Here is a 25,820-nt window from a genome sequence, read left to right as displayed (position 1 = left end):
AGGAAATGTTTTGATTCAATCGTATGTCATCGTGGTACATTTGGCGACTGCATGAATAAACATAAACCATTTACAAAAAAACAATGAGCGCAATGGCAAAAGTTTGTTAAAAGGAACGTTTAATTAGGAATTCAACAAGTAATTTAGTGACATAGTTTAAAAAATCTTTTTATAGATAAGTTATTGTGCAAGGTTTGCACTAGTGCATCGTATGTAGTAAGATTAAAAAAATATTTGTGTCACAATGACACGTATTGTATGATATAGTTATTTTGTTGTCATTGAAAATAACATCGTTGTGCATTTCGTGTACAGCTGTAGCTCATAGTTGTGAACAAATTAACCGTGTTACAACGTAAGTATAACTAGCACAATGGCAATTTGGGAATTGATGGTGACTTTTGTCATCACCTGCACTTGCTTGAATGCTTTCAGCTTGTCCAAAACCAACCGACTTGATCGAGATGTAAGTACTGCACCGAATTGCAAGAAAGTATTAGGAATTTGTGGAGATAAAAACAGATCTGTGGTTAGTAGGAAAATAATATAAAAAATCAACGGAACATAAATCAGCAATTATTATTGGCAGTATATGTGCGAATCACTCAGATTTACATCAATTTTGATCAGATGGAGTTTATCAATTGGCCAGGCTACGATGAATGGGAAGATCTGATAATTGTCGAGGATGAGGGTGATTACACCTCCACCAACATCCCTGTATACAATCTCGGGTTTTCAATCGCGTGTTATCGCGGTTTGACTCCAAACTTAGGAAACACTTTAGGATCAGGAGGAAGATACATCTCTTACGGATGCTGGTGCGGATGGGGAGGAGGGGGAAAAGTTGTGGATCGAGTTGATGGGTAAACTCTCTTTCCTCCATCTTTCGCTTCGACATAACTTTTCTTTTATATTTAGATGTTGCAAAGACCACGACCTTTGTTTGCAAGAAATTGCGATGAGTTACAATGCCACAAATTGGAATTCCGAGTTGGCTTTTAGGACCAGTTACAAGACAACGTGTTCCGACAAACACACAATTTGTTGTAAGAACTACATTTATAAAACCAGTTACATCTAAAATTAAAGACACACGTGAAACAGAAAACTATTTCTGTTTGTAGATGGAAGTGATTTACCAAGAGCAACTTGCGAATGCGATCAAACCTTTAGCTCCTGTGTAGCTGGAAACAACAGTTACTACAGTTTCTTTCATACTAGAATATTTATTTCAAAAAAAAGTTGTTACCTCCGTTGACACTATAAACTTTATCTTGATAATGTTTGCAGTATTGTACAAATTTTGCATTGGGTCCGTATTGTTCTTTGTTGTCGCTTGTATACCTATTCTACTTAGAATTTAAGTATTGCAATCTGTGTAATTATTTTTAATTAAGTATTAAACAGTTGTAAAAGAAACTGAATTGAACCACCAATTTTGAACGCCTTCACACAGTGGGAAAGAATTTTTGGAACTTACACATCAGACAGGTGCAGACTGCACGTTTAAAGATGTAATGCGAGTTTTTAGCAAACTCCTGACAATGTTTCCTACTATGTTCATTTTTTCGGACACGTTTAAAACCGTTTATTCTCCCAAGTTCACCATGTGTTTACAGTGCAATCATATCGAGAAATCAACTTATTGTTTGGTAATTGAAAGTTATTGCCTCCGGGGCGGCATATAAATTTACTTGATATTTTTCGTGATGAGGTAGAAACCGACTAAGGTAAAGATGACTTTTTGAAATTTGCTCGAATGAATTTCTTAAAGTTCAATTCGAATGAATGTGAAATTGGCGAATGGAAACTGAAAATTAAGTGCAAATTCTTATCTGCTTTTTTAGTTGACTGTTGGAACGTCAAAAGTAAAAGTGCTACGACTTTTTCACCAAACACTTTTCGCGGCTTGTTACGTGACCGCTACTAATCAGTTGTTTACTGACACATACTCTCTGTTCATAGCTGGGTTCAACATTTATCAAACACCTCTTAAACATGCAAATTTGTACTGGCGCAAAAAGCTGTTGTAAGAGGTTGAAAGCAAACATTGTGGAAACCGTTAATTTAAGCTGCGGTTTGCCACTGTTTTTTATTTGTACCTTGAACCTGTTTACATCTTTCGCACCCGATGATATCTTTTTTATCGTTTATCCCGAAGTTGGTGACTCCTTATATGGAGTTGTTTACGCAGGTTTATACTGATCAGCTCGATTACGTAAGTTACTTATAAAGCTTTAATAACCCTAAAAAAGTGCCCTAAATAGGTTGTTTACGCTTAGTTGAAATTTATTTATTGTTTATCGTGATGCGGCTTTTACATCATAAGGAAGTATATGTGTTTAGTTTGAAGTTGTTTGTCGTTAACGTTGACATTATTTGTGTCTTATAAAGAAGTATTTACGTTTAGTTTGATTTTTGTATCTGGTTAGTTTGGTTGCGCAAGTTTCCTATACAGCTTTATTACCTCAATGTCTTGACTGGTTCACAACACAACTATAATGTCGCTGCCTGGTCGCTTGCCTCAACACGCTTGCTTTTTTTTTATCTGCTACCAGCTTTGTTAGTTTGCGTTACGAAACTGTCGAAACCGACCTTAGACTAATCAGGAAATTACATACATGATTTTCTTCGGATTAGATGTATTTTGCCTGCATGTTGCTCATGCGTTTCCCATGTCGTTTATTGGACTTCAAAATACGTTACGGCGTGTGTGTAATTAATTTGGTTTTTAAAGTAAAATTTAAAAGTTTCTGACGTATAATACAAACTTTTACTTTTATCGCTACTATTCTGTAACGAAATACTTCACACCAACAAACAGTGCACGATGTGCTCTTGTTACATATTTTCCTATCGCGATCTCTTTACCGCCTCCAGCGTCCGCTAATATGTTTTCTGTGACCGCTTCTGGGTGTGGTGACCTCAAACTACGTATGCGTGGCAGTAACGTGAGGCACACTGTGTGAATACTATTGATACAGGTTTTTCAGTGACAATAATTTCCAAATCTCTGTTTGACCGCGTGCCGCACCAAAATCAAAGCCCAATACACACTCAGCGAAAATTGTTTGGCGCTGGGGGCGGCCTCATATCATTATTGGACTCGGTACAACTACTCTGCAAGTTGCAGGGGTGCAAGGTGAATTAGATGTTTTAATATTCCCCCAGCTTTCCGAAGAAGGTATTTTATGTCTGAATTTCCTTCAGTCCAACTCATGCATTGTTGAGTACAGTGACATGACACTGGGAAGTTGCCATGTTACCTAAACCAGGTATGACTCGTGCCTGTTGTGTAAGAATTTTGGAATCAGTTTTCATTTCCCCCCAAGAGTTGCAGGACACAGGCATCTCCAGCTTGAACAAAACATTGCAAGGATTTGGGGTCAAAGATCTAAAACTGCATCCGACGTAAAAGAAGCTCTTTGCACAGTGATTCACAAAAACATTTCTGCTTTTTCGTCCGGGTCAAATCACCTTGATCGAACTAGTCGCACCACCCATAAAATTAATACTGGCGACGCTGCTCCTATCTGACAGCAGCCAAAGAGAATTTCCGAAACTAACAAGCGAATAGTTAACGAGCTAATCGCCGATATGCAGGATCGTGGTGTAATTAAGTTAGGTCCAATCGCCTTGGTCAAGTCCAATCGTACTATAGTGCTCAAAAAGGATGGGAGTACGAGATTTTGTGTTGTGCCCTGAACGATGGCGCAAAAAGTGTAGCTTTCCTCTCCCATGAGTTGACGACAGTATTGATCAACTGTCAGGGTGTCGCTACTTTTCGACACTTGATTAAAACTCGGGCAATTGGCAAATACCGGTGGACAGCAACGATAAAGAGAAAAACGCGTTTACTTGTCACAAAGGTCTATTTGAGTTTAACGTTGTGCCATTTGGGTTTTCAAATGCACCGGCGAATTTTCAACATTTAATGCGGATTAATGCAAAAAGTTTATTTGCATATGTGGTCACCCTACTTTCCACATTTACGACACGACACAGTGTTTTGTTCTTCGATTTGTTTTGTCGCATTAAATGTTGAGGAGTGGTTGTATTTGTTTCTTGGTTTTGGAGATTTCTTGCTATTGTGTGTTCAACGCTATTAAAGTTTTTCGTCTCATATATGGAGTGTGGACACTCCTCTTTCGCAGAGGGGGAATTATTTTACATATTTTTATTGCGATCTCTTTACCGCCTCCAGTGTCCGCTAATGTGTTTTCTATGACCGCTTCTGGGTGTGGTGATCTCAAACTACGTATGCGTGGCAGTAACGTGAGGGACTCGTTGTGTGAACACTCCCGGTTGGTTTTTCGTTTTTAATAAAGGCATTACTGGTTTTAAGCAGGTTCTACGAGCCTTGAGGAAGATAAACGTTACACTCTATACGATCAATAGTTTTTCAAATGTATCTTATCGTGCAAAAAACTACTTTTGCGATGGTTGATGTTTATCACATTTCATATCTCCTATTTGCTGGAAACGTTCAACCTTAGATAATAGAGATTCTTTTATGTTTTTGTGCTGTTTCGTTTCTGATTGTGACGAGAAAACTGATTTGTGCTATTACAAGGAAAACGGATATATCAGGTAACTTTGTATGCTGATGTTAATCGTCTACGTTATGTTTTCAGCGTAATTGTTGCAATATTATGAATCTGACACTACATTATCGATGCCCAGACAAAAAGTGACGAGTATAATTTGTTTAGCAAAGAAATTCAACATTGCATCGATATCAGTCAGTAAAGCAATGGTACGTCGACACAGTTTTCCATTTTTAGATTTTCGCCTTCAATTCACGTTGTGGGAAATGTGCAACCGTTTTGATATGCACGATGTATGTAACAACGTTATTATCCCAAGCAATACGACCTGCGTTCAAACCAAAGAGGAAGTCCGTTGCTGTCACGGCCGTCCTGACCGTAATGCATGTTGACACCTGTCATGGGCCCCTCTCTTTGTGCATATCACCAGTTTGACAATAATTTTTTCAATTCATTTTAGCTCAGATTTTTTAAATATTTTGCGCCGCAAAACAAAATTCGCCAAAGAAAAAAATGTAACATTTTCAGAGTTGATAAACGATTAAAATGCTTCCATGCACTCAACGACAAGACATTAAACTTCTTCCGGCTCAGTGTATGCTACAGTATTCATTAATTGTGGTTAATTGACTGCCTGTTTCCTGATGGAGTACCTTTACCGGTAAAAAACTATTAATGGGGTTCCATACACTCTTATGGGTTTTTGTTAATCAAATGTACTAATATAATCCATATTAGAACCCGCCCATGTGTCGTACGGATTGCTTATCCGTCACCGCATACTATGACATATCAAATGAAACTTGTTAGTCGGAGATACAAAACTAAATCGCCACTGTTGGTTCCCTTAACTTGAACATGAAAATTGTGAGATCACTTTCTGTTTTTTGGTGCTTAGAATTAACAAATAAAGTCGGCAGCGAAGGAAACTTGGAAACTTACGGGTTTCATTCGGCGACTCTCTGTTTTCACCTTATCTTTAACTTTTCTAATTTTTGTTAGTTCCACATTTGTTATGTCCTTTTTTTTAATATTCACGTGGGACAAAACACGAATGAATGATTGAATTCTGAATTTTTGTCGATATGTTTTGCATTCTTCATGCGTAGTTAGGAAACTTTAATCTTATTTCTGGGCCAGAATGAAATGAAACACTGATGATTGGTTTCTGGTTTCAACATAACGCGTTGTGGTATTTTCCCGCAGAGGAAATAGTTGCTTTAGTGATTGATTAAGGACTGTTAAGTCACCTGAAATTTGCTACTTACTTCACCCTGTGTTACTATACTTGGGAGATATTTTTGTATGGTTCAAAAAGGCACAACACTGCTGTCGTTCAGCGTGTATATAGTTAGAACATGAATTTAACTGAGTTGCTGTCAGACCACGTGCCAATGACAGGAAATCGTGTTGTAATATAATTTTTGAGGTTTTAGCCAGTCAGTTTACCAATTTGGAAGTGTTTTCATTCTCCCGTCGCACAAATATCCTGCGGCATTTTATTATGTTAGTGGTTTCACAAAAATGTTTCACAAGCATCAAGCATAACAACTAATCACAACTCAGTATCATTCATAAATTGATTCTGGTTTATGAAATATTTTTTCTGCAAATATGCTAGGTTTATCAATCTAAAGCTGTTTTAAAGTGATGAACATCTCTTAGTTTTATTACTAGTCTGTTTTATTTTTCCGTGTCACGTGTGTAAATAACTCTAAGGGTCTCAGAGATATTTAACAGTGTCTCGATGGCCTGAGCGGTTATTGAGTCTCTTTGATGGTTAAACCTGCTTCTGCCCCGTTCTATAAAGCACCCAGAACCAAGATCTCTTCCCGAATAATTGTATTCATTTCTTTTATCTTCTTCATTACGACGGTACATTACAGCTTTCAATACAACGTTGTTAGGATGCCAGCAAATAGAATGGTAGCAAGTAGAATAAATTAGAATGGATTAGAATCAGAATGAATTTACCGGTCTAACCTGGGCTTTTTTACGCTCTCCATTATGAGAGCTGATTGGCCAATAATGTCACGTGATATCATGAGGCGCTTGAAGTAATATAATACAAGAACATAGGTGTGATGTGACATAAGCATAGGGGAACATTTTATGTGGTAAACAGGATGTTGAATGAATCACTTTACTCGAGAATATTCGATGGCTCAATCATTTGGGTCACATTGTGGGATTATGCAGTACATGTGCAAAGCTGCGCGCAAAACATTACGCAATACAAGCACTGGTTTCTGTGACGTATGTTACAAGTACTTCCCCCCAGATTTGCAGGTGATGAATATAACATCAGCTGTGGGCGATTAAAAAGGTTGTTAATGCGATTGAACGAGTGAATTGCAAATGGTGGGTGCGAGAAAAAAATGATATAATACGCAAATTTGGTAAGTTATTAATAGAGAAATCTCGGTTATAATGGTGCACAAGGAAAAGTCACAACAAATGTGCAATGACATGCGAATACACAAAGGGTCATTACCATGTCGTGGGGGTGATAACAATGCGAGAAGATTTATGGATAGGGCCATGCGCCTATGCAGTGGGAGGTGCGGCTGGTTCTTGCTGGGCATTTACATTTTGTAAATCAGGGTACAATTCATGCAAGGGATTATTTTCAGCCTCGTTTTGTACTGCTGCTTCAGGTTCGTTACCTGGTGCATTCCTATTGAAGGGATTTAAGTTTGTCCGAGCCCGTGCTATATAATGAGCAATAGTTGGTCTTTCACGTGGGTATAGGCGTAGCCAGACATGCTTAATTGCAAAGCCTGTTAATATGACACCCCAAATTAAGGATAAAATGACTAAAATAGCCAAAATACTGCTCCAAAAAGGGTCTGTTATAGAGGAGAGTGTCATTAATAACGTTTGTTTAAGTACTGAGTGGATGCTGCTTGAGATGCGCAAGTTTGCCACATCCGACGTTTTGGAGAAGTCCTTTTGCCTCCAAAATACGAGTCTAAGCGTTCATTCTGCCGTTTGGTCTGTGCCAGTGACGCAAGAATTGAGTCGATCCCTCAGCGGGTAATGAGAGGTTCCTATAGGGACATTCTATAGAATGTTGGAAGCTTCGATAAAGTTATCTTACTTAATCGACTTACTTATAGGAAGCAATTGCGGGGACATTGTACAATTAATCAACCGAAAGATTTTTCCTTATATTTTAAAGTGAAAAATCCTATTAGGTTGGTAGTGCTCTACAAACTGTACCTTTGAGTGTAATTCTCTGTTAGAATACAGCTGCCTAACGGTTTACTTCGAGTTAGCTGGCCAGGCTAATTCGGTAAACAATGGACGTGTGGCAAATACATTATTATATTGTAAGGAGCGTAGTAGGCGTACATTTCGGTACGTGCAGCCGATCTCTGTGATAGTTTCTCCAGTAATGGCTGCTTTCTGTTGTCCCTTGAGTAATGATAAAGTAAGAGAGAGGTTAATGCGCGCGTTAGTTGCAAGTAGCAACGAGTGATAAGATTGCAGTTGACATTTTAGGTAAGATGCATCAGCATTCAGGTGTTGGAAACTTGATCGTAATTGATCATTTAAATCGTTTAGGTAAAAACCAATTGCAGTCGAGGTGGACTCAGCAGGCGGGCGTAATAGTGCTTGATAATTGGGCTGGACTAAATCGCACTGGATTGGTTGTAGGACAAGGTGACTGTACGTGCAAATTGCGTCCTTGTGAAGGCAGTTATATGCTTCACAATTTTTCCAATGGTGGACGGACATTTGAAGAGATGGTATCTCTAGGTGATAGGCTTGTTGCTTATCATTAAGGTGTTGCAATAAGGTCGTGGATGCTACTGGGGTAAGGGTAGGGCAATTTATGTTTGCTTGCGGGGTAGAAACATAAACTTGGGAATGGGCAAGGCATTGGCCTGTGCTGCTGAGGCGAACAGATGCGCAAATGGAAATCGAGGGCGGTTGTGCCGGTGCACCATAACATGGTTAATAATACAATTATATACAAAGGGGGTTGTCGTGAGAAGCTAATATTGCAACGAGTAATCTTGTAAATGCGACGGCATGCGGACAACGCGTTTACCGGAAACCCGAGTGGTTGTGAACGGTGCGCTACGTTCTGCTTCTGTGGTAGAGGCTTCGCCTTCCTTGCTCGTTTTGTTAGTCTGGGTATGATTTGAATCATCTGGAAGAGAAACGCAGGGTTTATGTGGAAGATTCTTGGGGGTTTCTAATATATCTAGTAAACTTGTGGCGACCTTAATGCGGTCTATTGACACTACATATGGTTTATCATTCTTGCTTATGGTAAACGTTTTGTTGGTTTTACTCAGAACCTTATAAGGGCCTTGGTAAGCGGGTATCAAAGGCGGCTTATGATGGTCCACTCGCACGTACACATTTTTGCAATTCGCTAATTGTTTATCCAAATACGTGGGTCTGGACTTTGGGAAACGGGGCGGCGTATATGTGAATTTCCGGAAATAATCGTTCTGGGCCTTAATAAACGTTGAAGGGTCTTGGATATTGTCGGCGCTGTTTAACCCAAAAAATTGACCTGGTAATCTTAATGCTTTGCCATACAGCATGTCGCTTGGTGATGCTTGGAGCGTTTCCTTATGCGCTGAGCGTATGGACAAAAGGGCGAGTGGGAGCTGGTAATACCAGTCGGGGTTGTTAGTTAAAGATTTCAAAGCTAATTTTATTGTCTTATTGCATCGTTCCACGAGGCCGTTGCTTTTGGGATTAAACGCGGTGGTGGTGATATGCTGGATACCTAGGAAGGCCATTGCGTTGTTCCACATTTCACTTGTGAATTGTGAACCTCTGTCGGTGGTTATTGATTCTGGAACGCCGTATAACGCAATCCAATTATGCATAAACGCGTTTAAGACTGTCTGAGTTGTGCAGTTGGGCAAAGGCACTGCCGCTGGGAAACGAGTGAACCGATCTATGATAACAAAAATATATGCACAACCGTTAGATTGCGGTAGAGGGCCAATTAAGTCAGCATGAATTCTGAGAAACTTATCTGATACGGGCGGAAAACTCATCAAAGGGGTTTTATTATGCCTGTTAATTTTAGTCAACTGACAATGGTCGCAGCTTTTTGTCCAGACCTGAATGTCCTTTCTCATGTGTGGCCAAACGTAACGGCTGCAAATCTGAGCGCTAGTTTTCTTAGGTCCTGGGTGAGCTAACCTGTGTATGGAATCAAAAATCTGTTTCCTAAAACCAAAAGTGGGCGAAAGGTTCCATGAGCAGCAGTATCTCCCCATAGGGTGAGGTTGGAATTTGGGACGTCTTGAGAAGAAAGTTGGATAGAATCAGGTAAGAAACCTTCGGTCAGGTCTCCGCCTTCTTGAAGGAGTTTTTGTTGTGCCGTTGCAATATCATTCCAATTGATTTGAGCTGAGTGTTGGAATATAGCGTTGATTTGGGTTCGGGACAAAGCGTCGGCAACGATATTTTCAGCTCCAGGGATGTAGCGGACGTCTGTTGTAAATTCAGTGATGTACGCGAGGTCTCTTGCTTGCCTTGGGTTTTCCCTGAGTGTGCTAGAAGTGATTGCAGACACTAAGGGTCGATGGTCAGTAAAAATTGTTACTGGCCGTCCTTCAAGTAAATATCTGAAGTGTTGCAATGCCAATTTGATAGCTGTAAGTTCTCGATCAAAGGTAGAATAGTTGCGTTGAGCTGGGTTGAAGGTGCGTGAAAAGAAAGCAAGAGGTTCGTGCTTGTCATCGACGACCTGATGTACTACTGCACCAGCTGCTACGTCACTGGCGTCGGTGTACAATTGCAGCGTGGCGTCTGGGTTAGGATAACTCAAGGTAGTGTAATTGCTTAGACATTCCTTGGCTTTCAAGAATGCTTGTCTTGCTTCGTCAGTCATTTTAATTGCTGCATTTTTCTTATTGCCATTTAGAAGTTGGTAGAGTGGTGCAAGGTGTTTGCTAAGATTGGGGATAAATGAATGATAAAAATTTAAAATTCCAGCAAAGCGTCGAATTTGCTTAGTGGTTTTTGGTTCTTCGAAGTCTTGAATTGCCTTGATTTTTGATTGCAGGGGCTGAAGGCCGTTTGGGGTGACCTTGTGACCACAGAATGTCACTTCCTTGCGTCCGAAACAACATTTGTCACGGTTGACTTTGAGACCAAAGAGTTGTAATCTGTCCAAGAATAGTTTGAGATGTTTCTCGTGTTCATCAGCTGTTTTGCTAAATATGAGCGCGCCGTCTAGGTACATGAAGACGAAATGGTTGATAGGGGCAACTACGAGGTCTGCTAATTGCTGGAAGTAGCTTGGTGCTGTTTTTAACCCAAAGGGAAGTCGGTTGAAAATTAGACTGCCCACTGGTGTTTTGATTGCAGTTTTGTGCCTATCTGCTGGCTTTAATGGGATGTTATGGAAAGCTGCGGTTAAGTCAATAGTAGAATAAACTGTTGAACCATGTAGTAGGTCTTGTATAGAAGTAAGTCGTGGAATCGGATATACATTTGCTTTAAGGATGCTGTTAATTTTCCGGTAATCCCCACATAAACGAAGATTTCCGTTTGCCTTGGTGACGACGACCAGTGGCGATCCATAATTCGAGCTGCCTATGGTTGCTAGGTTGCTGTCAACCATGCGTTTAATTTCCTCTTTGACCTTTGGTAGGAGGTCTGGGCGAATGCGTCGTACGGGAAAATTTGGAGCTTTCCCATTGGTTGTCAATTCTGCGACTATTGGGTGTTTTGGGGGTTCTTTATAATCTGGCGGTTCTGCGAGGGTTGGGTATTGGTCTAGAATATTGCGGAAACGTGGGTCGGAAAGCATATCCATGTTAGAGATAGTGACAGAAGTGGAAGTTGCTATAGGTACGCTGGTGTGGGTGATTGCTGATTCTAAGGTTCCAAGAGCCGGTTTTAAGATTAACTGATGTTCTGCGAGAAACGGGTAGCCAAGAATTGGCTTGTCAACTGTGCAAAGATTGAATAGAACTGGTACTGGGCCGAAACCTATATCAATTGTTAAAGTCTTCTGACCATAGCATGGTATGGGAGTTCCATCTGCCGTTAAGAAGTTATTATGAACAATCTGCGTTTCTTTGTCTATTGGAAGAAGGTTGCTTGAAGAACCTGAGTCAAGTAAGAGCAAAAAATTATGTAACTTGTCATAAATATATGGAATATGCGGGAATGTTGGTTCGGGTTTTGCTTCACGTCTGATCTTAACTTCGTTACTTTGTTTAGGCCTATTGCCTTTCCATTGGCAAGGGGGGGGTGCATTTATTTGCACGGGGACCGAAACGCGCGTGATAAAAACATAAGTCTGAGTTATAACGTTGTCTATTTGGGGGAAATCCCGAAAATGGCTTGCGCGGCTGCTGTGACGTACTGTACTGTTGCGGCTGCTGAAACAGCTGATAAGAGCTTCTGGTCGCGCGTTGCGGTGCTGTATTACGTGTCTGAAATGCGTTACGCCTGAACGGTTGTGCTTGCCTGTTGTAAGATTGATAATTTTGGCGATCTGAATAATGCGGTTTTTGCGTTCCCTGTCCTGTCGCTGAAGATTGAAACGTAGTGAACAATTCCTGTAGTTGACTTGTTAAACGTTGCATTTCGTTTGGCTGCGTGCGGTCGCTTGGCGCATTGGGGTTGGTATCTGAAATTCGATCTGCTAAAATTCCAATGTCTTCTAGCGAAGTATCAGGATTTTGTGACTTAATCAAGATTTGAATTTCTGTCGGCATACGTTGCAGAAATTCGTTTAACACTAATTTTCGTGCTAATTGATTAGTATGCGGGTTTTCAGCACAGGCGTTTGCCAAACGATTTAAATAAACACTTGGGAATTCGTTGGGGAGTTGGATAAGGTTTGAAATGTCCGTCTGCCAAATTTGGGCGCCCAATCCGGTAGCTTGCTTAATTATTGCCTTCTTAAGGGTAGTATACGGCGTATCAGTTACAGAGGCCTGCGAAATTAAATTCTGGAACTGGGACGTTTGCTCTTTCGAAAAACTTTTCAACAAAAAATCAAATTTGTCAGAATCGGAGGTAATTGCCTTTTTCTGAAATTGTCTGTCAGCATATTGGAAGTATTGCTTATGGCTTTGGGCATTGGGCCAAAATCTAGCGAGCTGGAAATTTTGTTTTACCATCGGCTGTAGTTGCGCTTCATTTGCGGCGTTATCGTGATTGTGCGCCGGGGGAAATGACTGATTTGTTTCCGATGACACACTACGCGGCGAAACTATGGGAATTTCTGCTTCGCTTGTTGACATGGCGACGGTTTGGCTTGGAGATAATGGGGTTACTGTTTTACTGCGTGTGCGCTTACTTACGGGCGAAAAAGTGGCTTCCTTTATGAATTTACTCAACGTGGTTGTTACAAGTTTGTTGGGTTTAAACCCAACACAATGGTTGATAAAAAAATGGCGACTGGAGCAATATGTTGGCTTGGGGAAAATGGGTTGCAAATGCCGAAACAACAGGCGTTTGCATTAATTTGTAATTGCCAAAAACAACAGGCTTTTGCGTTAGCAGTCTGTAATTATTATGTTTCCTATTGGTAGTGACAAGCCGTTATGCCGGACAAACAATTGGCGCTAAACTATGTAAGTTTATAAAAATTTCCCTAGCGACCTTGGTCTTATGGGAGCTATTAGGCTTTTAAAGGGTAAAACACAATATGCACATTGAAAAAAATGATCATGCAATAAAAAGTCGGTTATCAATAAACAATCAAATGCGTGTGCGAGCGAGCGATTATAGTTTTTGAATTATTCGTTTTTGTTATTGTCGAAGGTATTCTACCGCCAGCAAATAGAATGGCAGCAAGTAGAATAAATTAGAATGGATTAGAATCAGAATGAATTTACCGGTCTAACCTGGGCTTTTTTACGCTCTCCATTATGAGAGCTGATTGGCCAATAATGTCACGTGATATCATGAGGCGCTTGAAGTAATATAATACAAGAACATAGGTGTGATGTGACATAAGCATAGGAGAACATTTTATGTGGTAAACAGGATGTTGAATGAATCACTTTACTCGAGAATATTCGATGGCTCAATCATTTGGGTCACATTGTGGGATTATGCAGTACATGTGCAAAGCTGCGCGCAAAACATTACGCAATACAAGCACTGGTTTCTGTGACGTATGTTACACGTGCACTTTAAACTCATATGTAAATTTCTTTGCCATACTTTTTACACAACACGCTTCTTGTTGCAGTAGTTGCTTGAATTTATTTGGTTGACATAAATCGATGGTTGTTACAAGTTTAGCAAAACAATTATCAACTTTATAGCAAACGCTCATATACATGTTTGGGTTTATGTTATAATTATTTAAACAGAATAAATTGAACACGTCATCATCTATCAACAAGAATTACAGCAGCGATATGTTTCATTCAACCAGACAAAATTTAACTTATACTCGGATGCAATGGAATGAATTATCATGAAACGTGTATTGATTAATTTTAGACAAAAATCATCAATCATGGCGATCAACAAATGACATCAATGACATTGTTTTAATTTTTCAAGGGAATAGCACAGACTAAACAGGACGAGCCAAAATTCCAGTTGCTATGAGTAAAATCAACACCACTCCATTAGAACTTAGAGATCGTCCAGCAGTGTTGCATCCGTCTGCAAATGTAAAAAAATAATTTATTAAGTAACAGGTGGTGGGTGTAACCATTAATTATTTTTTTCAAAATTTTTCTACCATATTTGCAGAATGATATACAGTATGTTGCACCATTTTCCATATCTTGGCATTTGTCATCTCCACCTGCACCTCCACAACGTCTATCGATTTCGATAACCTCTTCACCTAAAAACAATACTATTAAAAATATCGACCAAAAGGTATTTATTTTGATCTATTTTGCTTAATGTATATCAACATTGCACAATTCCATGTCCACTATATATGAGATAATAAGTTAAGAAAAAGCTGAATAGCTTGTAAAAAATGATAGCTGATTTCCTGGTTACTTTTGGTTACTCATAACTACAAGTGAATAACTTAAATGAAAATAATCTTAATCTAAATAATCCTAATCTGCTCAAAGCATAAAAGTGGATAAAAGTGTAACTAATTTAAAAGTAAAATGGCGCAAAGGAAAGGTTCGCCACTCCTGTATATTTATCTTTGGGGTTGATTTTTTTACTGGGACATACCTTGAGTTACTGTAGCTATTGAACAGAATTCGGAGGTTGTACAATTTGCAAGTAAATGGTCCGGAACGTCTGGTCCCTTGCATTCATTTGTTTGTGGATCACTGGAGTTGTAACGACATTGGTAACAATCCAAATGTTCACCTGTAGTGGAAATTCAGAAATCACTGTCCATTTAACTACAAAAAATTGTCAAAAATGTAAACCATGTACAAGTTCTTCAATTTAGGACAAAAATTTACTGAGTTTTAGAAAAGCATCTTTTTCGCAAGAAAAAAGTATCTGGAATTTTGAAAAATGTAATAATGAAGCTCGAAACCATAAACTAGAAACAAATTATCATACCGTTGGGTTTAAATTGTGCATCGTTGCAACCGTCTGTAATTGAAAGAATAAATGGTTACAATTGTAATATTTGTTTGACAACCAATAAATACGACTAAGTAATTACATTAGCATGTTTCTGGCAAGCTTTGAAGTGTACTACTAACAATACGGGTCTGCAAGGTTAATCGCCACGCAACAGATTTCCAGTAATGCGGTTACCCACATATGTCTACATGGCATTTCCCTAATTGAATGTTAAATTCGATACTACTCGCGGCTCCTTGAGCAAAACATTTTGAAATCAAACTTACAGACACGTTTAAGTTACTGGTAGTTTTGCAAAACGATTTTAGATTTGACAAACCTTCATCACATTTAGATGTGCAAGTTTTGCCTAAAAAGGCGCTATCAATGCATCCTTCTGGTGTAAGGCTCAATCCACAGGATCTGGTGACCGTATTGGTATCAACTATCATAAATATAAAAATTATTGATTCATAAATAAATAAAAGTTATAAATATAAATAGTAGACACTATTTGGCCAAAGTAATTACAACTTTCAAAACGAGTCTCTTTTGTCCGACAAGTCCCAAAAACGGATAAAAGGGCTTTATGTTGGCAAGGAACTAATCACATCGCAAATAATATTACCATGTGCAGTATGTACGATACTTACATAAAGTCGTGGCGGCCGTCAAACATGCATCGCTTGAGCCAGAGCAGGATTCCAGGTACATGTCATCTATTCCTGGACCTTCGCATTCGGCAATTACACCCAATGCTTGTTGGTAGGTGCAATCATAACACAACAGAGCTGTAAACATTAAAATGTTCACTTACAAAGTGTGTAGAAATACTCAGAGCAGAATCATCTTGCGTTAACGGTGAGACTAAAAAAACATTTATCAATATTTTCATGCAAATACAAATTAAAACGTGTTGCCAAAGTTAGTGTAAAAATGTCTCAAAACGCATTTATGGTCATATCTAAACTCAAACAAACGGTTTTTTTTACCTTGAGGATCACGAAATGTGTTACATCCATCTGCAAAAGAGCAAAAAAAAAATTATTATTGATTTTAATCAGGAACCATTGGACAACTTCCCGTTACCCCTCGGTTAACAAGACCTTAAAATATCTGTGTTGCTGGTCGTACCTTTCGAGAAAGACTGAAAACAATTTCCACTTGCGAATGGCTGACAAGGAGCACCAGCAGTCGGACGTGGTCCACATTTTCTTTCCACTTTACTAACGCTTTGACCTGCAAATAAACATCAACATTCTTTGGCTATCCAAATTGTGCATCCAATTTGCGTTGGATGTATTCAAATATCTTAAATTTGACCGTTCATGAAAGCATAAAATTTGGCTACAACTACCAATTGATGAGGATATGTGGTAAGAAGAACTTTTAAGGCGGGCGATTGGTTGGCAACTTAAGTCAAGGCGCCAGACACCCAAAAAGTAGAAAACCTGATCAGAAATCGTGGACAAAATAACCTGGGTTTGAAATCCGCCAAGGTAAAAAAAAATGCGACATAGATGAATGCTTGGCATCATATAGCCAATCGCGATCAGTGTTAGCACAAAATGTCGTGGGGATACCCAGTGCAAATAAATTATCTTTGTTTGAAATTGTTGTAAGAAACGGGTACTTTTTGGGGCGATCATATCTTGTCACAACAATTGCAATTGCAACCTTGATAAGAAATTTCCGTGATGCAGACATCGGATGGATCTGTGCATTTGACTACTGTGTTAACCTGGAACTGATTAGGAACTCGACATTCGGAGTTCGATGAATCTGACGCTGGGTTGTAAACACAATTGTAGCACAGCAGACCTTCACCTGAATATATAAACAACCTTTGTTCAAAAATACATTTAAAACTATTACGATTTCTATCTCATTACACAGCATACCTTGTGCTATCAGAGCCAATACAGAAAGAACAGCTACAAACATCTTGGTTTAAGTGACACAAACTTCAAAGTTATAATTTTTCAACTCAATCTACAACCACTCACCAATATCTATTTAGCAACGCCTAAATAATAATTTAAAAATCACAACCGACAACCAAAATCAACTTTACTTTTCTTAATTTAATGCAAGTGACAAATACACCAAATTAACCCTAAGGTTTGTCTTATAATGCTAGTACATGAAAAAAGGCGACAGTAAATGGAAGACCCTGGCAAAACAAAAAGTGTACAAACACTCTTAAAACGGCCTAGGTCGTATGGATTACCGTTAAATAAGTATTTTCTAAAAATTCTATTTAATGAGTTTGTACAACGAAGTCATGGCCTTTGAAACGAAAGTTTCGCATATCCAAGAAGGTGTTTGAAAAAGAGGCGGGATCACGTATCACATTATTTATCGGTTTCTTCAGGCGCTTATACGCCGCGTGTGCATTAAGGAATATGTGTATAATATGTCATCAATATGTCCGTGTACTAGATGTAGATTATATTCAGGTATGAAATTATATTGAATGGTTATGGTATTTGTTTAAGTTGCCCCCGAAAATATTGAAACCGAGACATGCTTGTTCCTTGTGTCGTGCGCAAATAAAAGCTTGATTCTACATTAAAATTAAGCGACGTTTCGCATGATTAGATAGCCAACTCAATCGTATTACTTGACGCACTCACATAAGCATTTGCAATTGCTACTTAGTCATATATTTTAAAACGAGGACTGCATTATTTGAGAGAATCAAAAAAAGATTCGGGCAAACTTTCCTGACACTAAACAGGCCGATATTTACTTTACTTCATGCGCCTCGATTCAAGCCGAGGTTACTGCGCACGAATCCTGATAACTTTATCAGATGAAAGTGTTTAGTTTATCACACTACTATTTCAACCTTGGTTATCCCGCATGCGCATTCCTATTTCAGTCTTTCTACATGCTTTGCACCAAAACCAATGCCAAAAGGCAAATGTTTTATCTCTCGGGATTGGTTGTAGGCTAATCTGCGATGGGATGTGGCGCTTAATTGGCAAACAGGGCGAATAGTGATCAAGTAGCTGATTAGCCGTTGCCAGCCTAAGCGTGTAGCGATAAACAGTAACCATGACCTGTTTTGACGATTTGGGTAGTGCTGGAACAATTTTGACCAAGACACATTGGAAACGTGTGGGGATTTTGCATACTTGCTTGAGCAGGTGAATGACAAGAATGACCTCTAAAATAGATTTCTTGCTCCACCACAGGGATGTTAATTAAAATATTCCTCAAACCCCAATGAATGGATATTATTTAACAAAAGGCCTCTAGTCGCAACACACGGATGTTATTTGAAAGAGTCTTCTCGCTTCACCACATGGACATTATTTAAAACAGTCCTCTAGCTCCATCACGCGTATACTGCTAAAACAGTTCTTTATCTTTATTTTTTTTATTTTATTTTTTTTTGACCGCACCGGGATTTGAAACCTGGATATCCTGGGCACGAATACCGATCAGGTTTTCTTCTTGGTATATGGGTCGGGCGCTTGAAACCGGTCCTCTAGCTCCACCACACGGATGTCTTTAAAATAGTCATATAGCTTCCCCTTTTTAGACCACACTGGAATTCAAAATAGCCCTCTCCTTTATAAGGTTCAGAATATTAAAGCTGTGATCGCCAAATATAAAGGGCTTGTGCAGTGGGGCGATCCTGCCTTGCTATGTGAAAGCATGACATTACTTCTGCGTAACCCTCTACTTCCATCACTCGGATGTTATTTAAAACAGACCTTCGTCATTACACGAATGTTGTTTGAAACAGAATGTTGACTCCCCCCCCAAAAAAAAAATTCCCAACTTTATTGTTTCCATGTTAGTCATTGAAGAATAAATCATGCCAAACGCAACATTGAATATTGCGTTACACTGAAGTATTCTTTCGATCTATACACTAATGTATGTAGAGAGTGTATGTGGAAATTATAAGAACAGGGGTTTTGCAATATAAAAAAAATTCTCCTAGGGTTCCATGGCAACAAAAATCTTGAATAACGCAGAGCAAAAGAACATCTTTGAATGAAATCCGCGAGATTGACCCAGAACATTATTTTTGAAAACATCTGTGTGGTGTAGCTTGAGGATTATTTAAACAAGAAGAAAACCTGATCGGGATTAGTGGCGGGGATATTGTGGGTTTAATCCTGGTGTGGTCAAAAAATAAAAATAAATAATATTTCAACAGGATATTTCAGTGTATCGCACTATTTATTGTTGTTAAATGTCATAATTTCACGACTTGCTTGGAACCGTTTAAGTTAACCAAACCCCTGAGAGTGCTCGCGAAACCCAAATTAAAGAACTCTAATCTCGATTATATATTTTCAAAATTATTTTAGCTCTTTTAAATTTTGTTTTCAATGTATTTAGCTTAGATTTTACAAAATAAATCACCTTGGCCGCAAATAAATAACCTAAAAAAATCCAAAATTTTCAGTTCAAAGTTGTTGTTAAAAGAGTGAAAGGTTTCCATGCACTCCACTTGTTTGCTGATGCTGACGACAACACTTTGTGAAATGTTTCGTTTGTATGACCTCTTCCAGCACAGTGCACAGTTTCATAAAGATTGTAGTAAATTGACTCTCTATTTCCGAATATAGACCACAAAACATCAGAAAATATTTTATAGATGTACCTTTTAGCGTTAGGTCACATGGGACTGTAGCCTTACCGGTGAAAATCCCTTTGTGCTTCACAAAACTATTCATTGTACACTGTTTCATGTTTGCTAATCTAATGCATTTTTTTGTTAGTTCTACGTTTGTCATTTCATGTTTTCTTAATGTATACGGGGGACAAATAAACGATTTCGGCATATTTTTTTTTCAATTGTCATGCCGTTCTTATTATCGCTGAGCCATAGTGAAAGGACACTGATAAATGATTTCTTGTTTCAACGCAACGCGCCTTGGTATTATCCTACAGAGGAAGTAATTGTTATCGCGTTGGTGATTAATTAAGAACCGTTGAGTCACATGTTATTTTTGTTTCTTTATCCGTGAGTCGCGCTGCTGTCATTTAGCTTAGAATTGCACTTAGTATCTAAAACCACAATAATTTCGTGGATTATAACAGTTTTGTTTCAATTTTATTTTATTAATTTATTGCTTTTCGGGTGTGCTGACATCATCGGTTAAATTTCGGATCAAACCGCATTCACGTTTATGTCATTTTGAAGTTTGTTTTTCTTGAGATAGGTATAAGTGTGTGCAAAGACAGAAGATGACATAGTTTTGTAAGCGTTGGCGGATAATTGGTTTGTTTGTTGTATTGCTGAGAAACAACGACATCCGTTTGTTACCAACAAAACCCTCATCCCTTTGTTGATAAACTGCCTGTTTCTGGTGTGCGTGTATGGAGTTAGAACATTAATTTTACTGTGTTGCGGTCAGCCCACGTGCCAATGACAGGAACTCGTGTTTTGACACAGTTCGGCGGTTTTAGCCAGTCAGTACAGGACAAATTTGTAAAAGTTACTGACGAATGCTGTCAGTTTTACAAGGTTTCCCAATGAGTCAGTGCAGATTCGCAGGGGTAAGAAAGAAGTACCAATATTTCCAGTTTCCACACAGGAATGAAATGTTTGTTTTAAAGATTTTGTTCGTATTGTTGGTCATCATTCCTGGCTCGGTATCTTCACCATATGTTCTACGTCCAGGTAAAAATATTAGAAAGAATATTGTTTTAATTAAGTGATGAAGCCACATATCTTGATGATTCGTAACAAATATTTCCAGCAGTTTTGCATAGAACCTAATGCTTCAAATGCTTGTTATAAAGGTTAGAACCGGTTAATGTGTGCTTTACAGTGGGAAAGACAAAATATTTTTGGCAGCAAGTGCCTGATTATTTTTATATGGTAACGTATAAACAATCCTTTTAGAATTTCAATGCGATGCTGACAAAAAACTTATCTACGCCGGATCATTTTGTGATGGAAATGTTGATTGCTATGATGCAAGTGATGAAATTAAAGTCGTTGATCAGCTGCCAGTTCCTGAAAACAATCAATTCCGATTAATTGAAGGGCAAGTATAACCATTATTATTGCAAGTTTATACCAAGGAATTTTTAATACAACTACTGGAATGCTTTTTAGTAATTGGAAAACGGTAATTGAGAACGCCTCAACTCGTCCATACAGCCCATTCTCTCCTTACGTGAGGTAAATTACCAAAGCTGCGTAACGATAGGGCTACCAACTGTTTACTACTAAAAACATTTTTCTGAATGTCGATTTTTAGTCATTTCAAAAGTAATGTCATTTGGCCTAAAAGAGAAATTCAAAACGAAAATCTAAATGCAAAATAAACGAGTTGTATAAATGACTCATGATGGGTATTGTGACGAAGAACATTTTTCAACGTTAAATGACTCATGAAGGAAGTTGTAATCTTCGCAATAATAATACATAAATTAATAATACACACATACAAAAAAATACCTGATTGTGAATATGGTTAATAATCAGTAGTTATGCCGGCATTAAGAAAAGTTTTGAATCGAAAGTGTATATTATTAGAACGTTAACTTGTACAATGCAAGGAAAATCTCATAGCTCTGCTGTTAAGATGTACACCCATGCCTACAGTATTTCCAATCCGAATAACTAAACCGCATTTCATGGCGTGAAAGAATATCAATGTTGTTAATTCTGCATATTCGATGACAAAGTAAATTTTGACTTTTTACACAAAGTTCCGCATTCACAGCTGCAATCCTGCACGGATTGACCGACCAACAAACATGACGTGTGCTCTACCCTACCAACAATTTTGTGACGAAATGGTAACGTGCAAGAACAAAGACTTTTGCGACGGTGGATGTTCATCACACTTCATGTGTCCCAACTCAACTTGCTGGAAACGTTCAACTGTTTGTGATAGAGATCCTTGTAACGATTGTCCGGCCTTTCAACACTGGGATAACGGGTTCGGGTTTAAATGTGTTCGCAATGGTCGGAATTGCAATCTTCCACAGCTGTTTTTATGGGATGGCGTTGCAGATTGTGACGATAAGTCAGATTTGTGTTATTCTGCAGAAAATGGAGATATCAGGTATATTTCTGGGTAGTATTTCTGTGTCCAAGTCAATTTACCAACATGTTTTATATGCACAGGGACACCCGTTTTGCCTCTAATTCGTCTTTTAACAAACAGTTGTGTTTTCAATGCACAACTGACCGATTGGTTGTTGCAAGATCAAGTGTATGTGATAACATTACTGACTGTCCCGATAAAAGTGACGAGTATAACTGTTCGGCAAATGACATCAGGTTTCCTTCGTGGTAGTACAACACAATAAATCGAATTTCTCAAAAAAACGTATGACGCAGGTCGCCTGATTTGTGCAACTGTTTTGACGAATACGGTGTATGTCTTAACTCCGCCAAAACAGGCAACACTACCTGCGTTCAAACCAAAGAGGAAGTCTGCTACGATTATGGAACATGCCCTGACAATCACGCTTGTCAAAAATTGTGCCCTTCTCACTTCTGGTGTTCGGATTCAATATGTTGGAGGAGGTCAACTGTATGTGATGGCGATCCATGTAATGATTGTCCATCATTACCAACAACAGGGCATGGTTTCAAATGTGTTAGAAACGGTGTCGTGTGTAACTTACCACAGCAGCTCTTATGGGACCAAGTTTACGATTGTGATGATGGAAGTGATTTGTGTTATTCTTCGGTTAACCATGATTTTATGGACGACCCAAGGTACGTTCTGCTGCATTTTGTGACTGCCATAAACTACGATATATTTGCACAGGGATATACGCGTATTCTCTTCGGTGACCTTCAACAACACCTTATGCTTCCAGTGCATAAATGACCCAACGATAATTGCGAGGTCACAAGTTTGTGATAACGTCATTGATTGTCCTGATCTGAGTGATGAATGCCTTTGTCAATCGACAACGATAACAGCATGTGAAAAACAGACGTAAGTATTGTTTAAGCTAACAATAAAGCAAGTTTATTTGAAGATGAGGCGACGCAAAAAAAAATCTTTTTACATTTGGTTGGAAAAAAAGAGAATAAATCACAAACGCTATTAATGTTTAGGCAAAACGCAACCACTTCCACAGATTGTCAACATCTAACAGGTCAGATTGCACTTGATTGGACGTGCAAGTATTACGATTTGCTCGGGGTATGGATAAATTTTAGAAAAATAAAAATTATATTGATTATTGATTAAATTTTTATTATCTTAGTACTACACCGGGACGATCAGCAGCAACCTGCTCTGTGATAATAATCTCGACTGTATTTACCTGTATGACCCAAACAGTGATAAAAGTTTTAATTCGGATGAAAGCAATTATCTTTGCAACCGGACGTATTGCAAAACAACTAACGCATTTTATTTCCAAATACCTGAGTCGATATTTTGTGACGGTTTTGTGGATTGTCATGATGGAAGTGACGAATACTCAGAAAATTGCACGAAGCAAGAAAGAGTAAAATGTTCGGCATTGAACGGAGCTAAGGTAAGAATCTTGGCTAGCAAAATTAATAATTTATATGATTGGTTAATTTTGGGTAGAGATTTTCCAATTTTGGGTAGTTACATCGCTTTCAGATTTCTGCTAACGTTATCGCAATTTTCTTTGATTGTAATTCAGAATTCTATCGGTAAAAATGAAGTGTGCGATTTCAACATCAACTGTGACGACCAAAGTGACGAAATGAACTGCACAAAAGACGGAAGGTTTTATTGCGAAAATCAAAACCCATTGTTTGTTGAAAAGAAAAAAGTTCGTTCATTTTCCATTTTACAAATAAACCATATATAATAACACACTTTCCATCAGAAATTCAACGGTGTCGGCGATTGCTCTGACTGGAGTGACGAATGTCCAACTCTATCTAAAACTAGCGACGAAAATATATTTTCATCACGATACGAGCTGATCGCAAACCCATTTCTACGAGCCCTCGTATGGATCATGGCTTTTCTGGCTCTAATTGGAAATTTGGTTAGTAGATGATTAAATTCAGGCCTGAAAATATGAGGCGTAAAAATAATGGAACATTTATAATTTGACAGGTTGTGATGATTTCGGAGACAAAGACATTGGCATGTGAAAAATCCCCATCAGCTGCATTTCGAACGAATCACCTTCTTGTTCTTAACTTGTCAATATCCGATTTTCTCATGGGAATTTATCTCCTCATGCTTGGTGCTGCTGGTGTCCGGTATTCCGGGAGTTATTGTGCCAATGATCTTGCATGGAGGTCGAGTCTGAACTGTAGTGCAATGGGCGTTTTAGTAATTCTTTCAAGCGAAACGTCGGTGTTTACAATGGTTCTGTTGACAGTATTTCGCCTGTATTCTGTAGCAAACGTAAGTTTTTGTCACATAGCTTCCAATTTTATTTTAACCCAACATTCTGTTCAGCCTTTCCTTGCATCGAGGAAACCTCGTTTGGCGACAGTTCTTCTTTGCATTGTCGTCTCTTGGCTTCTCTCAAGTTTCATTGCCTTTTTTGCACTTTCATCAGAATTTGATCATTTTTTTGAAACCAAGGCTTGGATGAAAGAAAATCCATTTTTCGACAACGCTGCTGTGGAGTTTGAAAGTAAGTTCATTTCGTGTATTCAGGAAATTTCAGTAACATGTTGTAGGATTTTGTTTAAATACAATATATTTTTAGGTTTGCCTCGCGATATTTTTTGTTTATGCATAAACATGTCCAATCACATTTGACAGCATTGGATTCATAAACACTATGCTGCTTCTGTTTTTTGAAACGAACATTTGATTTCTTAGGTATGAAATCCTTCATGGAGCGATTTGTTACATTAAAACACAACAACACTGGCTATAATTCGGAAGCACTAAGCAGTGTCATAATGCGTCTGCGAAAGGCAATTTCTTGGAATGATTTTCCGCAAATCCTTGCGCACTACCATTACACAGATATGTTTGAAATTTCAGGATACATAGGGCAAGTATATGCATCTACTTAAGGAAATGTAGTACAAACATATACTACTTTTTCAGATACTACAGCACCAACAGCGTCTGCATCAGCAAACTTTACGTAACACCAAACGACAAAGCATGGGGATATTCAATTTCCATTATCACACTCAACTTTATAGCATTCATGTTTGTGGCGGTTTCATACATTTGGATTTACAAAAAATCATCTTCTGGTGCTCGAAAAGTAAACCAGAAAACTAAACAAGGAAGAGCGGAACGGCAAAACAAAGGTTGTATTATGTTTTCAAAACCAGTGGAGATTAATTATTAATTATTAATTAATTATATTAATTATTAATCATATTTGTTATTTCTAATCAGAGATGCAGAAGCGGATTCTTCGTCTAATCGTTACTGATTTCCTCTGTTGGGTTCTGACAATGTTCCTACCACGTTCATTTATTCGGACACTTTTAAATCAGTTTATTCTCTCAAGTTCACCGAGTGTATACAGTGCAATCACACGTTGAAATCGACTTATTGCTTGGAAATTAAAAGTTTTTGCCTCTGGGGCGGCATCTAAATTTATTTGATATTTTTTTTCAGCTTAGTGAACAGTGCACTTTTGTAAAGATTGTGGTAAATTGACTCTCAATTTCCGAAAATAGATAACAACCCCAAAACATCAGAAATGTTTGACGTAGATGTTCCTTCAATTTTATTAATTTAGTTGCTGTTATTGACTTTCAGGTAAAAAAAATGATATTATAGGAGCGTTAGGTCACATGGGATTGTCGCCTTACCGGTGAAAATCCCTTTCTGCTTCAAAAAAACTGTT

General features: G+C 38.4%; 1 pseudogene; it reads left to right on the top strand.

The window, feature by feature from the left end:
* Nucleotides 1-20,627: 20,627 nt before the first annotated feature.
* Nucleotides 20,628-25,512, top strand: LOC145890219 (uncharacterized; annotated as a pseudogene).
* Nucleotides 25,513-25,820: the final 308 nt, after the last annotated feature.

Source organism: Ascidia mentula, chromosome 2 (genome assembly GCF_947561715.1).
Source record: "Ascidia mentula chromosome 2, kaAscMent1.1, whole genome shotgun sequence".
NCBI lineage: Eukaryota > Metazoa > Chordata > Ascidiacea > Phlebobranchia > Ascidiidae > Ascidia > Ascidia mentula.
The sequence above is the reverse complement of the archived record's forward strand: the minus strand, read 5'-3'. Positions and strand labels throughout refer to the sequence as shown.